Source organism: Eumetopias jubatus, unplaced genomic scaffold (genome assembly GCF_037043125.1).
Source record: "Eumetopias jubatus isolate StellerSeaLion01/CBP00866 unplaced genomic scaffold, mEumJub1_p1.0 scaffold_10, whole genome shotgun sequence".
In the NCBI taxonomy this organism is placed as follows: Eukaryota; Metazoa; Chordata; class Mammalia; order Carnivora; family Otariidae; genus Eumetopias; species Eumetopias jubatus.
Window position 1 is genome coordinate 118647184 of NW_028274816.1, and position 15178 is coordinate 118662361.

At 37.4% G+C, this 15178-nt stretch overlaps 1 protein-coding gene across 2 annotated transcripts in view; it reads left to right on the top strand.

Moving 5' to 3' along the window:
• The window catches only part of AATF (apoptosis antagonizing transcription factor), a 99281-nt gene that overhangs the window by 18189 nt on the left and 65914 nt on the right, over positions 1-15178 (top strand). The window lies entirely within an intron of this gene.

A 15178-nucleotide genomic window follows, 5' to 3' on the forward strand; every position in this document is an offset into this window, starting at 1 on the left:
CCTTGACATCAGGAATTGCATGCTGTACTGACTGAGCCAACCAGACACTCTAGTATATGTTTAACTTTTAAAGAAACTGCTAAGCTGTTTTCCAAAGTGGTTATACCATTTTATAATCCCACCAGCAGTGTGTAAGAGTTCCAGTTGCTCCACATCCTAATAAACACTTGGTGTGGTCAGTCTTTTTAATTTTAGGTATTATTTTTTTCTTTTTTCTTTTTTTTTAGGTTTTATTTATTTGAGAGAGAGTGAATGTGTGCAAAAGAGCACAAGTGAGGGAAGGGACAGGCGGGGAGGGAGAGAAAGAGAGAGAATCTCAAGCAGATTCCATGCTGAGCATGGAGCCGGACTCAGGGTTCCATCCCATGACCTGAGTTGAAACCAAGGATCAGACACTAAACTGACTGAGCCGCCCAGATACCCCTAGGCATACTAATAACTATATAGTTCATTGACTTTTTAGCTTAAGAAACTGAGTTGCTATCATCTCTCTTATACTTTGTCCTTTCTTTGTGGGTTTATTCCCTTAAAAGTTACTTTAATCAATGGAATAGAATAGAGTCAGAAATAGATTGACACAGATAGGGACAATTGACTTTTTATGAAGGTGCAAAGTCAGTTCAATGAAGAAAGGATAGTCTTTTCAACAAATGGTGCTATACCAATAGCACATTTATTTGCAAAAGAATGAACTCCTACTTGTAGCTCACACTTTATACAAAAATTAACACAAAATAGATCATTGACTTAAAAATGAAGCAGAACTATAAGGTGTGTTGAAGAAAACATGGGAGAAAAAGCTTCATGACCTTGGGTTAGACAAAGAGTTTTTAGATATGGCATCAAAAGCATAATCCATAAAAGAACAAACTGATAGTTGGGCTAACTCAGAATTAAAATCTTCAGCTCTGTGAAAGATGTGTTCACGGAATGAAAAGACACGTTAGAGACCTAGAGAAAATATTTCCAAATCGGACACGTCTGACAAAGGACTTATGTCCAGAATATATAAAGAACTCTCAAAACAACAATAAAAAAAGGGGACAAAGGATTTGAACAAGAAGTTAGCCAAGGAAGATATATACTGGCAAAGAAGTACATGAAAGGATGTTTAACGTAATCAGTGTTGAGGGAAATACAGATTAAAACTACAGTGAAATGCCACTGCATACCTATTAGAATGACTAAAAACAAACACCTGATAACACCAAGTGACACCTAGGATGCAGAGCAGTCAAACTTTCAGGCATTACTGGTGGGAGTGCAAAGGAGTACAGCCACTTTGGATAAGAGTTGAGTGGTTTTTTATTAAGTTAAACATATATTTACCAGATGTCCAGCAGAACGACTTAGATGTTTACAATAGAGAAATGAAAGCGTATCTGCACATAAAGACTTGTACATGCATGTTTATAGCAGCTTTATTCATAATCATCAAAAAATGGAAACAACCCAAATGCCCTTTAGTAGGCAAATAGATAAATTGTGGAACCTTATTCAGCAATAAAAAGGAACAGACTTGATAAATTCAAAAACATGGGTGAATCTCAGAGGTCCTTTGCGAAGTGAAAGATGCCAGTCTCAAAAGATTATATACTTTACAGTTCCATTTATGTTGCCATTCTGGAAAAGGTGAAACTACAAGGATGGAGAACACATCAGGGGCTGGCGGAGGTTAGGGGTGGAGGAGGGGTCTGACTGCAAGAGGCAGCCCTGCTCTCTGTTCCTGGAAGTTTCTATTTTCCTCTTCAGTAGCCTCATTTCCTTGAAGTGTTTCCCACCTGTTTTTCCACAGTGGTTCACCACTGAACCCTAACAGCTTGGCTTGATTGTGGACATTTTGCTTGGATTGAGGGGGTGGGGGGAAATAGTTGTGTGCTTATTCCCAGATAAGTCTGGGAATATTTCTTATGGTAATGGATACATGATACAGTACTTCTAGGGGATGGAGGAATGGGTTACATCAACCTATAGTGTCATTTTTTGCTTGAAAAATATATCTTTGGTACTAAAACCTTACCCAGAAGAGAATAATAGATTGCACAGAGCTTCTAGATTTTGATGTGGGTTAGAACTGAAAAATGAGATGTCTTTAAACTCTTTTTCCTTCTCTCTTTGATAAGTGATATAGTGTGGTTTGGACACTCGGAGATTCCTGAGATTCCAGGTTCTGGTTGATGATTTACTGCAAAATTGCTTATAAATTGAAGTAGAAAATGTTTTGCAGACCTGGCAGCTTTCTGGCTTCACACCCATTTGTCACCCAGCATTTCCCTTTGTGTATAGAACAAGAATTAATTAGGCTGCACTGCAGGAAAAGTTTATGGCTATAATTTATATAGGATGAATTTCTTTTTAAAGAGACAGCATTGTTTTGTTATACCTATATACATATAAGTGTGTATATATATAAAGTGATTTTTTTCTCTTAAAGCAGTGTCTGTGAGCTTCTGGAGTAAGCCTTCATTTTTCTGCTTAATGCAAAGCATTGGTAGACTAGACGCTTTTATAGTGATTGCTTTCTGATCAAACTGTTGGTTTTATGTTTCTTGTTTTTAAATACGTTGTGTGCTAGTGAGCGGCACTCAGTTGTAGGTTTGCATTTTAGACATCGGTCAGACTTGTCTGGTTTCCAGAGCTTTGTATTCTTTTGGTCTCTTCGAAGACTTGGGATTCTCTTTCTTTTTTTTAGGGTCTTGCTCATTCAATTAATGTTTTCATAATCAATGCAAGTCAGAACTTGCAATTTGTTCCTGATTTGCACATTAAAGAGCTCCATTAATTAAGGATCCTGGTGTTTGGCATGTTCCCGCAGGATCTGTGCATTATTTACACGGTGAAAGTGCAAGATGCACGCTTCACAGTTGTAGTGGCAATTGCAGTTAATCCTGCTTTTTCTCTTTCTTTCTTCTTCTTTTTTTCTTTTTCGCTTGTGAATAACAATTAATTCACAACTCATTGAAACTCCTAAGGGATACATTGGACCAAAATAGGAACAAGTGATCCAAATGAGGAGGCTACAGTGGAAGAGTAGAAAGTAAATCCTTTGTTTAAAAGGGGAAAATCCCCCTGGAAGACAGAGAATTTATGTGTTTGGTTTTTGTTGTTTGTTGCACTTGGCTGAATATAGGAGGCGTAATGGTGTTGAGTTGTAATTCTGTTTACTCTGATTTTCCAGATTTTTTTTCTTCTCCATAATAGTAGTTGTACTGATAAATGAAATTGCCTTTCAGAACCCAAATGACCCCAGAGATTTAGACAAACATGCTCCTATGCTTTGTCAAGTAAGCTGTTTCACAATATTCCTATTTTTAGTTGCTTTTTCATGGAATCACTTTCCAGAGTGTTTGGGTTCCAATACCATTCTTTTGGAAGCTGAGTCTAAGGCAGAGGTTATGTAAGAGGGTGTAAAAAGCAGTTGGAAACATGAAATCAGATCACTGGTTCAGCAGGTTCCTCCTTTCTGGTCTCAGCCATGGCTAATGCTTATCTGTTCCTAATGCATTTTCCGAATAGTAGCTAGTCTGTCTTTAAAAATACTATGAGAGGGGCGCCTGGGTGGCTCAGTTGTTAAGCGTCTGCTTTCAGCTCAGGTTGTGATCCCAGAATCCTGGGATCGAGCCCTGCATCGGGCTCCCTCCTTGGCGGGAAGCCTGCTCTCCCTCTCCCACTCCCCCTGCTTGTGTTCCCTCTCTCGCTGTCTCTCTTCTGTCAAATAAATAAATAAAATCTTAAAAGAAAAAATACTGTGAGAAGCTGCAAAGCATTTTCAAGAGTGGAGACATTTTTTCTCTGATATTTATGAAACTTGCTAGGGATTTTGTGGGACTTAATTTGACTTTATGTTCTTCTGCTGCTATATATATAGATATAGATATATAAAATCCATATATATCTTTGTGTAAGTGTGTATATATAATATTCACTGTAAAAAATATATATACAAGAACAATGTACGTAAAGGAAAAAGTAAAATTTCTCTCACTTTCCCAAATCCCTGTACCTTCTTTTCAGAGAAAACAATATGAAGTGGATTATCCCAGACATTTTAATATGTATATATTTTCTTCCATTAAGTTTTTTTTTTCTTCCATTAAGTTTTAGTGGAAGTTTGATGAGGGGAGGGGATGGGAAGACCAGTTTGAGGAAAAAAAAATAGGATATAAGGTTGCTTAAGAATTATCTTAGAGAAAATTTGAATATCATGATACCTTTAAGACATAATTCTCTGTTGATTATTATAATTATTATATTTATAACCTGACCCCAAATAAGTTTATCCATATGATTAGCTTTGAAAGTTTGTTATACTTGGGCTGCACTTGACTTTAGCTTCAGTTCTTTGGTAATTTTTAATTAGCTTTCATATAATATTGATTGTTTTGCTTGGTGTTTAGTTTCAGATCTATCACATTCTGTTTTTCTTGAGGCAGTTGGATAAATTTGCCTCCGAATAATACCCAACATGCTACTATTTTGAGAAGAGTTCTTACTAGCTATTCATACTATTTCATACAAGGAAAATTTTTAAATTTATTATTATTTTTTAAGGAATCTTTGCCCAATGTGGGGCTCAAACTCATGACCCCAAGATCAAGAGTTGCACACTCTACCGACTAAGCCAGCCACGTGCCCCCATACAAGGAAAATTTTTATGTGTAGACAAGCTATTTAGACAATCTTAAAGATTCTTACATTCTCAAGAAGGTACATGAATGTTATGTGGTGAGGGTTATCAGGAAGGGCAGAGACAGACATTTAACTCAAGTTCTAATTAGAAAGCATTTCTGGTGTCCTCAGTAAGACTTATAAGATAAAAGAATATGAGTGAAAAGAAATCAAATGTGACAATTTTGAAAACCAGGATCAATTTACTTCTATCTCGGTATTTTCATTGTGCAAGTACATTGTCAGATGCCCTTATACTTAATAATTAATAAAAATAGCTCCAATTTGGTACTTGTGCCCTACTGTCCAGGCACTGTGTTAAGTTCTTTACAAATGTCTCGTTTAGTCCCCACAATAGCCTATGAAATAGGTGCCACTAACTGTGCCGGACATATGAAGAAGTGAAGTCTTGGAGAGGGTTAAGGAACTTGCTTAAGGTCACAGAGGCAAAGTCAGTGTGGAAACCGGGGTCTGCTCTGCTTCATAACCTCTGCTCTTGGCCACACCACCCAAGCACTGTGCATGCAGTTTAACTCTTTTGCCTGTTGGGTTTTGGGTTTTGTTGTTGTTGTTGTTTTGTTTTTTTAAGATTTATTTATTTATTTGAGAGAGAGCTCACATGAGTCGGAGGGAGGGGCAAAGGGAGAGAGAGAGTCCCAAGCAGACGCGCCACTGAGCGCGGAGCCCGACCCCAGTATATGTCTTTTCCACGTTTTTTCCCCACCATGGGCACATAGTTAGAACTAAAGTGGAACTATATTCTATACTCTGTTTTGCAATCTGTTTTTTTTCCCACGTAACAAAGATTATGAATGTTTTTCCATGTCATTAAATATTGTTCTACAGGATTATTTTTAATGGCAGCATAGACTTTCCATCATAGGGATAGTTTAACCAGTTCTTTATTGTTGGACATTTGGATCGTTTCCATGTTTTCATTTTTATAAATAATGTAATAAACATCATTGTTATTAAATCTTTACTTACATCCATGATTACTTTGTTGAGTAAAATAAATTTCTAGATGTGGAATTAGTATGTGTTCTAAGGTATGTGAAATTTTAAGGCTTTTGATCTGTATCGCCAAATCGCCCTCCAGAAAGGTTGTATCACTTTACATTCTGACTTTCTTTATATGAATTCAGTTTCCCTTATCCTTGTCAACACTGGACTTTATAATTTTGTTTCATCTTTGTCACTTTGATAAATGGAAAATGGTTTCTGCTTATTTTGGTTTACATTTTTTTAAATTTACACTTCCCAGTGTTTAATGAGGGTAAACATTTTTTTCTCTTACATTTATTGGTCCGTGGCATTTCTTTTGTGAATCACACAGGGGAAATTTTAAACTAGTTCTGGGGATAGATGATCTCCTTATCGGTCAAATTTATGGCCACTTCTAATTTCTCCTGCCTTTGTTTTAATCTGTTTCTCCTTGTTTGATTTTCTGTCGACAGGCAGAATTCTACCTCAGAAGACCTCTTTGTATTATTGTATATATTTAATCTTAATTACTTTTTTTAATAGTCATAAAAGTAAAATGTGTTTGCAGTAAAAAATTTTTTTCCGAACAGTATTGTTCCCCCTCCTCCCCAACAGTACTGAAATGTAACCTGGATTGTGAAAGTCTTCTTTTTCCCTCCCGTAAATAACCATTTGTAGCAATTTGGTGTATATCCTTCCCAATACTTTGTCAGTTTAAACTTTTTTAAAATGGTAAATGGCATCACACTTTACATATTCCCATGTTCATGAAAATAAATCTACCTTTTCTTTCTTAAAAAAAAATACTTGGCTATCTTTGTTTTTCTTTTTCCTGAAGTATTTTATTTTGTTTTTAAGATTTTATTTATTTGAGAGAGAGAGCATGAGATGGGGGAGGGTCAGAGGGAGAAGCAGACTCCCCACCGAACAGGGAGCCCGATGTGGGACTCGATCCCGGGACTCCAGGATCATGACCTGAGCCCAAGGCAGTCGCTTAACCAACTGAGCCACCCAGGTGCCCCTCCTGAAGTATTTTAAAGTAAATTACAATCATCATGCCAGTTTGCCTCTGAATACTTCTGTAAATGGCATTTAAAAAATGAGAACGTTTCTTACATAAACACTCTCATCTCACCTAACCAAATTAGTACTTCCTGATAATCCTAATGATATGTCCACTTCATATTCTGATTACTTCAGTTATCCCAAAACGTATTTTATAGTTTAGTTTATTCAGAACAAGTTCCATTTATAATTATCCTTTTCAACAGCTGCACAGAAAGTTCTCTGGCTAAAATAAATTCACTTAACCAGTCACCTATAAATGGGCACTTAATATGTTTGCAGTTTTTACCGGTTATAAACAATGCTAAAAATAATGTTTTTGTACCTGCCTCTGTGCTTTCTCATCTGCTGATTTCGTTGGGGTTAGTTTCTAGAAATGGAATAGTAGGGTCAGGTGGTGTGCATGTGCGAACCGTGGGTACATTTTCCAGATTACTTTCTGGGTATGTCGTGCTCGTTAAACTCTTACCGGTTGTCCATGGAGCGTGCCCCTTTCCTCACGTTCTTGCCAGCATCGGGTAATATCAGAACAATACCACATTGTTTCCGGTTTCTTTTCCTTTTTCTTTTTTTTTTTTCCTTTTCCTTAAGTGAGGCCAAACATCTCTTCTGATGTGTTTGGCCATTTGAATTTTGGAGACTATTAATCCATTTCTTACCATTCTTTTTTTTCATCTTAAGCGAATATTCCTTCATCTTGCCTTACTGGGCCTGCCTTCTGTCCATATAGATTTGGGCTTCCTTTATTTTCTCCACTTTGTTTTTCCTAGTGTGGGAACCAAATTTGGACAAAGCATTTTAACAGAGTCTGATTAGTATTGTGTTTTTTGTTTTTTGTTTTTATCATGTAGTGGTATTAGGGAGGGAGGGCGATTTTGTCATTCCTTTTTTTTTTTTTAAGATTTTATTTATTCATTTGAGAGAGAGAGTGTGGGGGACAGAGAGAGAGAGAGAGAGAACATGAGCAGCGGGGAGAGGCAGAGGGAGAGGGAGAAGCAGACACCCCGCTGAGCAGGGATCCCGATGCGGGGCTCCATCTCAGGACCCTGGGATCATGACCTGAGCCAAAGGCAGACGCTTAACCGACTGAGCCACCCAGGCGCCCGTGTTTTGTCATTTCTTATAATTGGAAGTGTCATTATACTTTGCTTTCCAGATTGTTTTGATACATGACTATTTAAGGATACATTGATGGAGAAAATGAACAATGTGTAGTTCTTTTTAAAGCTTGTAGTAGTGTTTAATTTTCTTCATCAGTATGACAGCAGTATAATAGTACCCACCTTCAAGGGTTATTGAGAAGGTTTAAATGAGTTATGTAATACATATAAAGTGCCTAGGCTAGGGCCTGCCACTTCGTGGGTTCTTCGTGATGTTAACTGTTAATAGTGATAGTATGGTCTTTTCTTAGGCTGTAGCTCTATGGCTGCAGTGTTCGTTTCCCCATTCTTAAAAGGGTTATGTAATGTATATAAATGAATACCAATACTATACTTGGAGTTACTTCTTTGAAGACTTGAAATACACCTCTGTCCACAGAGCTGCCCCCTCCTTGACACTGTGTGGTGAGGATGCAGCAGAGTTTCCGGGGAGTAAACCTCACTTTCCTGTGAAGCCAAGAAAATTATTAGGATGCCATTTTTATTCAGTTATTCATTCAACAACCTGCCATTTGCCAACACCAGCCATACCAAGGTGAATTGTTCACAATCCCTATCTCAAGGAGCTCATAGTAAGGTGTGGAGAAAGGTAAACCACTTCCAAGGCATAAATATTTAACTGTTTTCACATGAAAGCAACCTCCCAAAGTGTTTTCATTTCGGGTTGGCAAATGAATAATGCTTAGTCTTACTAATATTAAAAGAAACACAAAACAGTCTTATTTTCTGAGCCTCTTTTATCCATCTAAGTGGTAATTATTATGTCTTCAGGTGAATGCATTGTAATGTTTGTAAATTCTTAAATCTGGTAAGATGGTTTTGAGACTCTTAGGAGTAGCCTATACATCATAACAGTTACAGGAAAAAGTTAAGTTTGATTACTTTGCTTTTCTTAACAAAAGTCAGTTTGTTGAGGATACATACTTGTTGAAGTTAGCGAATATGTTGTTCACATTTTGTTTGCTTGTCAGCATTTACATTTGGAAATGATAGTGTAATTAGATGTTCTGCCATGTGGCTGAGGCATCATTTCTCTGGAACGAACTTATATTTGTAGAATACCTTTTAGGGCCCAGGGGATGTGTTGGATGCCAGAGTGACAGGATGAGGTTTGTGCTCTCAAGTAGCTTGTTACAACATAGTGAAATCAGACTCAGTACAATATGACAAGTGCTATAGCAGTGATGCGAATGATGCTGAGAAAGGAGTGATCGATTCTGCATGGGAATCCCCATTTTTCAGACCCATACTATAGAGAGAATTGGGGCATTTGCATTAGGAGTAGTTTCACAATGCCTAAGAGACTGTTTGTTTAAAGGCCTTTTTTTTTTTTAAAGATTTTATTTATTTATTTGAGAGAGCGAATGAGATAGAGAGAGGGAGCATGAGACGGGGGAGGGTCAGAGGGAGAAGCAGACTCCCCGCTGACAGCAGGGAGCCCGATGCGGGACTCGATCCCGGGACTCCAGGATCATGACCTGAGCTGAAGGCAGTCACTCAACCGAGCCACCCAGGCACCCCTAAAGCCTTTTTAATAAGAAAGGATCAGGCTGTCTTATATGAAACAGAGAGGGTTACTTGGGTTGTGGTTCTAATTTTATTTTGAGTAGGTTTTCTTCAAAGTTTACTTTAAATTTTAGTAATATTTTAAATCATAAAAGTAATATATGCTTATATTCAAACCGTTCAAAAGTGTATCAGATAAAAATGAAAGTATCTCTTCTCTCCCTGAGTAACTCTTGTTAGACAGTTTAAACATTTACTTGTAAATAAGCTTGGGTTTTAAGCACTTCATATTCTGAGCATTTATTCTTTCTGTTCAAAGCGGAAAAAAACATTTCCCTTTTTAGGGAAGTACCATGGAGCAATGGAGGTTGTCTGGGGCCTTTGAAGTGGAAGAGAACTGTAGTGGATTTCGGGAAGTACATTGATCAGTTAGATTGCTGTGTCCTATAGGGCTTTTTAAGGATTTATTGACACACTTCATCAAGGTATTTGAGGGAGTATTCAGGGAAACCTAAGAAGTTCTGCAGTTCTTTTCCCTTCCTTATAAATTCATGCCTGGTCAGAAATTACAGCTTGAGTGGGATGTCCCTCCACAGAACTCAAATGCATACTATCTATCATGTTACTTAGTGTGGCAGTAATGTAAAATGTTAAGGATTTTTTTTTTTTTTTTTTTGCTTTTTGCTTTTTGCTTCTCTCTGTGAGGAGGCTCACCCAACATATTTTATCATATGTCTCTTCATCTTTCCCTTATTTCAACTTCCACTTACCCCCCCAGTTTCCCACATCATTCTCTTAAGAGAAAAAAATAAGTTTTGTCCACCGAGTCCTCTTTCTTACTTGATTTAATATGTCTTGGGTTGAATGTTTCTCACAAAAACACTTTGCATTCAGAATTAGCCTATCAAACCGTTTCCTCCATGGACTCCTCCATAGACTGCACGCCTTCTACTGTAGTGCCCCCGGAGATATGGAAACCCAAGGCTGCTTTTGGCTTTAGCCATCATGATTTTAGAATATCAGTCCCCATGCTCTGCTTTGAAAAGTTATCCTGGTGGTTATTTTGTACCATTAAAAAAATTCTGCTTTCGGTCCGCAGAACCAACCAACCAACACACAGAGGTAGAACTCCTTATCCTGTTCCAGTTAAAACCACAGTCCTCATAATAACACATCCACTTATCCAGATCTGGGAATACATATGTGCACACACCTGTATATGTGTATACATATGTGGATATATGAAAATTCCCGTTGGACACACATTGGAGATGATAGCAACTCATCCATGTGGTTGGTGTTCAGGAATTTGTAACCTGCAGTACTCTTTCTTACTGGTAACGCCATTCTGCTTGGGGAATATAGAACAAGCCCAAACAGTAATACTGACAGAATTCGGAATTATGATACAGTGGAGCCTTCACGTAATTCTTTGTGGAAGAAGTTAGGGCCTAAATGTTAAGGCTTATTGTTATTCTGAGTTGATAATCTCTGCCTTGCTTTAATAATTTTTCCTCATGCCTGGGTAGCCCGCGAGTTGCACAATAATCACTCACACAGCTTTGTAATCAATGCCCAAAGTAATAGGATTCCTCTGGCCACCGGCAATTAATAAATTTGTGTCTTTTTTAAAACACTAGCAAGTCGGGCCTGAAATACGACTGACTGGCTCTCCTCATTTGCATATTTATTGCAGTGGAAAAATTCTTACCAGATGATTGATGCTGAGCCTGCCTCTTGAATTCCAAGCAGCACATTATTATGAAATGAAAAATGCCGGCCATACAGTTGATTAAAGTTGAAGACAGTGGAATCGGTGTTTTTTAAGATTGTGGGAGAATTAAAGGCATATTTTAATAGATGTTGACAAGAAGTGAACTAACAAAAGCAAAGCAAAGGATTTGCTTGAAAAGATTTAATCAAACGTCTTTCTTGGGGGATTAATTGCCGGGGATGACTAGTGCAAGTGGCAGGCTTGTGTGGATTTGAATGAAAAGTATTGTTCTCAGGCCAATATATCGTGTGTCATTTTGACCTATAGTTTAGCTCTGGTTCTAGAGTTACTTTTGAAGGAGAAAAAAATGCTCTTGTAATCTATACATTCTAGTTCATTGTATTTATCTGGCGTAATAGGAATGTGGGAATTTATGTATACTTGTACATAAATTATTGTATGTTTTCATGTTTATTTTAAAAATAACTGTACAGATATTTAAAAACTGATAAGGTAAGCTTTATTTTAGTTATAAATTCACTGTCTGCATTCCCCCTCTAATCCCCTTGCCAGAAGTTGTACTTATTGGTTTATAATCTAATTAATGAACTGTGCCTATGTCCAGACTTATTCTCTGCCTACAATTTTGTTTATATTGAACAGCCAAGATGAATCAGGGTGAAAAATAAAGCTGTTAGGTGAAAATGGTTTTTAGATTGGTGACATTTTATATATAGAATGCTTGCATATGGGTAGTATGTAAATGAATACTTAATATAGGACTCTGTGAATACTAGTTCAGTCCTAGCACTGTCGATCAGTGCAAGCAGAACTTGGGATTTTCACCATGTGAAAGATGATTTTTTTGATCATGATATACTTTCTATATCCACAGCATTTAAAAATTTATGAAATGCCTTGATATATAAAAAAACATGTTTATTATTTTTCACCTAAATTCTGTGGGATACACAAAGGATTATCTACATTTTACAGATGAGAAAATTGCGACTCAAAGATTAAATTGGTCTGCTCAGTATAAAATGACTAGTTAGTAGTAGTGTCAGAATACAGGGCTTCTGACCCTTAGTAAAGCACTCTTTCCATTGATTGTCTAGTTGGAAAATTATTCCTAAAGCTGGTGCCCAGATGCTGAGGTTGTATCTTGATAATACAGTGAGGCATATGTCCTTCTTAATCTCCTCTTAAGGGAAAGGCCTCGGAAATGGACCGTGTAGGACAAAATAAACATATATATCCTTGACAGTCTCCATTTGTTTTGTGGCCACGTGCCAAGACGGAGAGAGAAGAAAGTATATGCCTCTCTGCTGCTTTTTTAACTTTTGTAACTCTGACAGTAATTAGGAGAAATATAAAAGGTGAATTAGAAACCATTGGTTCCATTCTCTTCATTTTTCCTAAGGTTGAACAAACAGAATTTGGTCCTATATGAGTGATAAAAAGAAGGCTGGCTTTGGTTTGGTTTTGTATTTTGGCTGGGAAGAATCCACTGTTGGATTTGAGTCTCTAGGAGAGTCTTTTCTCACTCTTATCAGATGTGGCCTGTTGTCTCCAGGAAAGGATTGTCTGGTCTCTTCAGATTTTACATGAAATCTTAGTGGAAGGAAATGTGGCCCTAATATTGCAAAGAAATGAGAATTGGGTTCTTTCTTCTATATCTCTTTACAGGAAGCTGTCCATGTATTGGTCACTGGTGACTTTACTTTGATAAGCACTTTTTTTCTTTTTCTTTATTTCTTCTTCTTGTTCTTGTTCTTGTTCTTGTTCTTGTTCTTGTTCTTGTTCTTCTTGTTCTTCTTGTTCTTCTTTCTTCTTCTTTCTTCTTCTTCTTTCTTCTTCTTCTTCTTCTTCTTCTTCTTCTTCTTCTTCTTCTTCTTCTTCTTCTTCTTTCTTTCTCTTTTTTTTTTTTTGTGGTTAGAAGCACAGAATTGCAGATTTCATCTCTGGTCTATTGGCACTTTGATGCGTGGTGGTGCTATCCCTGAATGGAGCTTAAATACTTCAGGGCTACTTTCTGACTGGGTGAAGGGGTGTATAAAATGAAAACATATGAGAGAGTATTAACAGAAAGGCACACTTAGATTTACTGATATTGGCTCTCTGCTTTCTTGTTGGATTGATATGCTGTCTAATATATCTGCAGTGGATTTTTTTAAACTGACTTGAACAAAATAAAAAGGCTTGTACAGCTACTTGAAAGTGGCCCTTAAAAATAGTAGTCTTTTCGTTGGATGTTTTCACAGTTCTTAGTTATGCTACATGTGAGAGTCGCATTATGACTCGCTTGCTGGGGGCAAGCAGCTATGAACATTACAGACTGCTCTGTAGCTTCCCCCCTGCATGGTTCCTGATTTCCTATTTTACATCATGGACACATGGTACCTATAGGAAGTAAGGGATAGGCACCTGCTTTTCTTGTTCTTTTAAATTTTTTATTTTGGGAAAAAACACATAACTTAAAATTTACCTAAGATAGAATTTCATTCCTGTATAGTTAACATACAGTGTTACATTAGTTTCAGGTGTACAATATAGGAATTCAAAAATTTGCCCTAACCATTTCTGAGTGTACAGTTCCGTAGTGTTAAGTATATTCACACTGTTGTGTTACCAATCTCCAGAACTTTTCTGTCTTCTAAGTCTAGAACTCCATACCTGTTAAACAAGTCTCCATTCCCCTCTCCCCCAAGCCCTGGTAACCCCCATCCTACTTTCTGCCTCTATGAATTTGACTACTCTAGGTACCTCCTATAAGTGGAATGATATAGTACCTTTCTAAAGGTAACCCACCGACCTCCTGGATTATCCCTCTATCAATCCACTCCTTAAGCAATTCCTCCTCTTCTCAAGAGCACAACTTTGTCCTGGGCTCCCTACCGCCCAGGTTTATGTTTATGTTTATGGCTAGCTTATTGCACTCAGCATAATGTCCCCAAGGTTCATGCATGTGTTGTAGCCTGAGTCAGAATTTCTTTCTTTTTAAAGGCTGATTAATATTCCATTGTTTTTTTTCCCCTGTTCTTTTGACTAAGCTCAAGATTGAAGGGCTATAGATGATTTTTTTCTGTACAGAGATGAACTGGGATGGTAGAATTATTCATTATGCCCTGCTTTGGGAACATTTAAAGGTTTTTTTTTTTTTTAATTGTGTTAAAATATACATGACATAAAATTTACCAGCTTAACCATTTGTAAGTATATAGTTCAGTATCAGTTAAGTACATTCACATGTTTGTCCCAACAACCCTATCATCCATCTCCAGAACTTTTTCAACATCTCAATCTGAAACTCCGTATCTGTCGAACAGGAATAGGTGTCCATTCCCCTCTCCCTGCACCCCTGACCGCCACCATTCTGCTTTCTGCTTCTGTGAATTTGACTGTTCTAGGTCCGTTGTGTAAGTGGAATGACACAGTACTTGGGCTTTTGCAACTGGCTTATTTCACTTAGCATAAGATTTTCAAGGTTAGGTCTTGGGAATTTTGAAAACTAGTTTGCAAATGCAAAATTGGTTTGTGGTTTCACTTTGGAAAACATGGGCTCTGTCTCTTAAGATATAACCTTTTCTAGGAAAGGCACTAAAAACCGTGGTTAATGCTAACTGAAGTTTGTGTGGGCGGAAGTCCCTATGGAATATAAAGTAACAATGAATGTAGGGATTGCTAAATGAAAGTAGGGGTGCTTGTGAGAAAGAAGGTTACAGTTATTTAAGGGAAAGAGGGAAGGTGTGAGAGAAGCATGGCCAGAGATGAATGGACAGCCATTACTGATAATAAGAATGGAAAATCACATGATTTAGCAATGGATTAAATATATAGAATAAGGGCACCAAAATGTCAGTGATCACCTAAGAAAACACATTAAACAGAGAAAGTCAGACAAGGGAGAAATATTAGGTAGGAAGAACAAAGTTCTGTTTCTGACATGGTATATTTGGAGGAGTGATGGAGCATCCATGCGAAGATTTTCTTGCAGTTACTGGAAATGTGGAAGCTCGATAGTAGGAGAGGTGTCTGAGCTACCAACGCATAAATAGTGATTATCAGTGTCTAGTTAGCC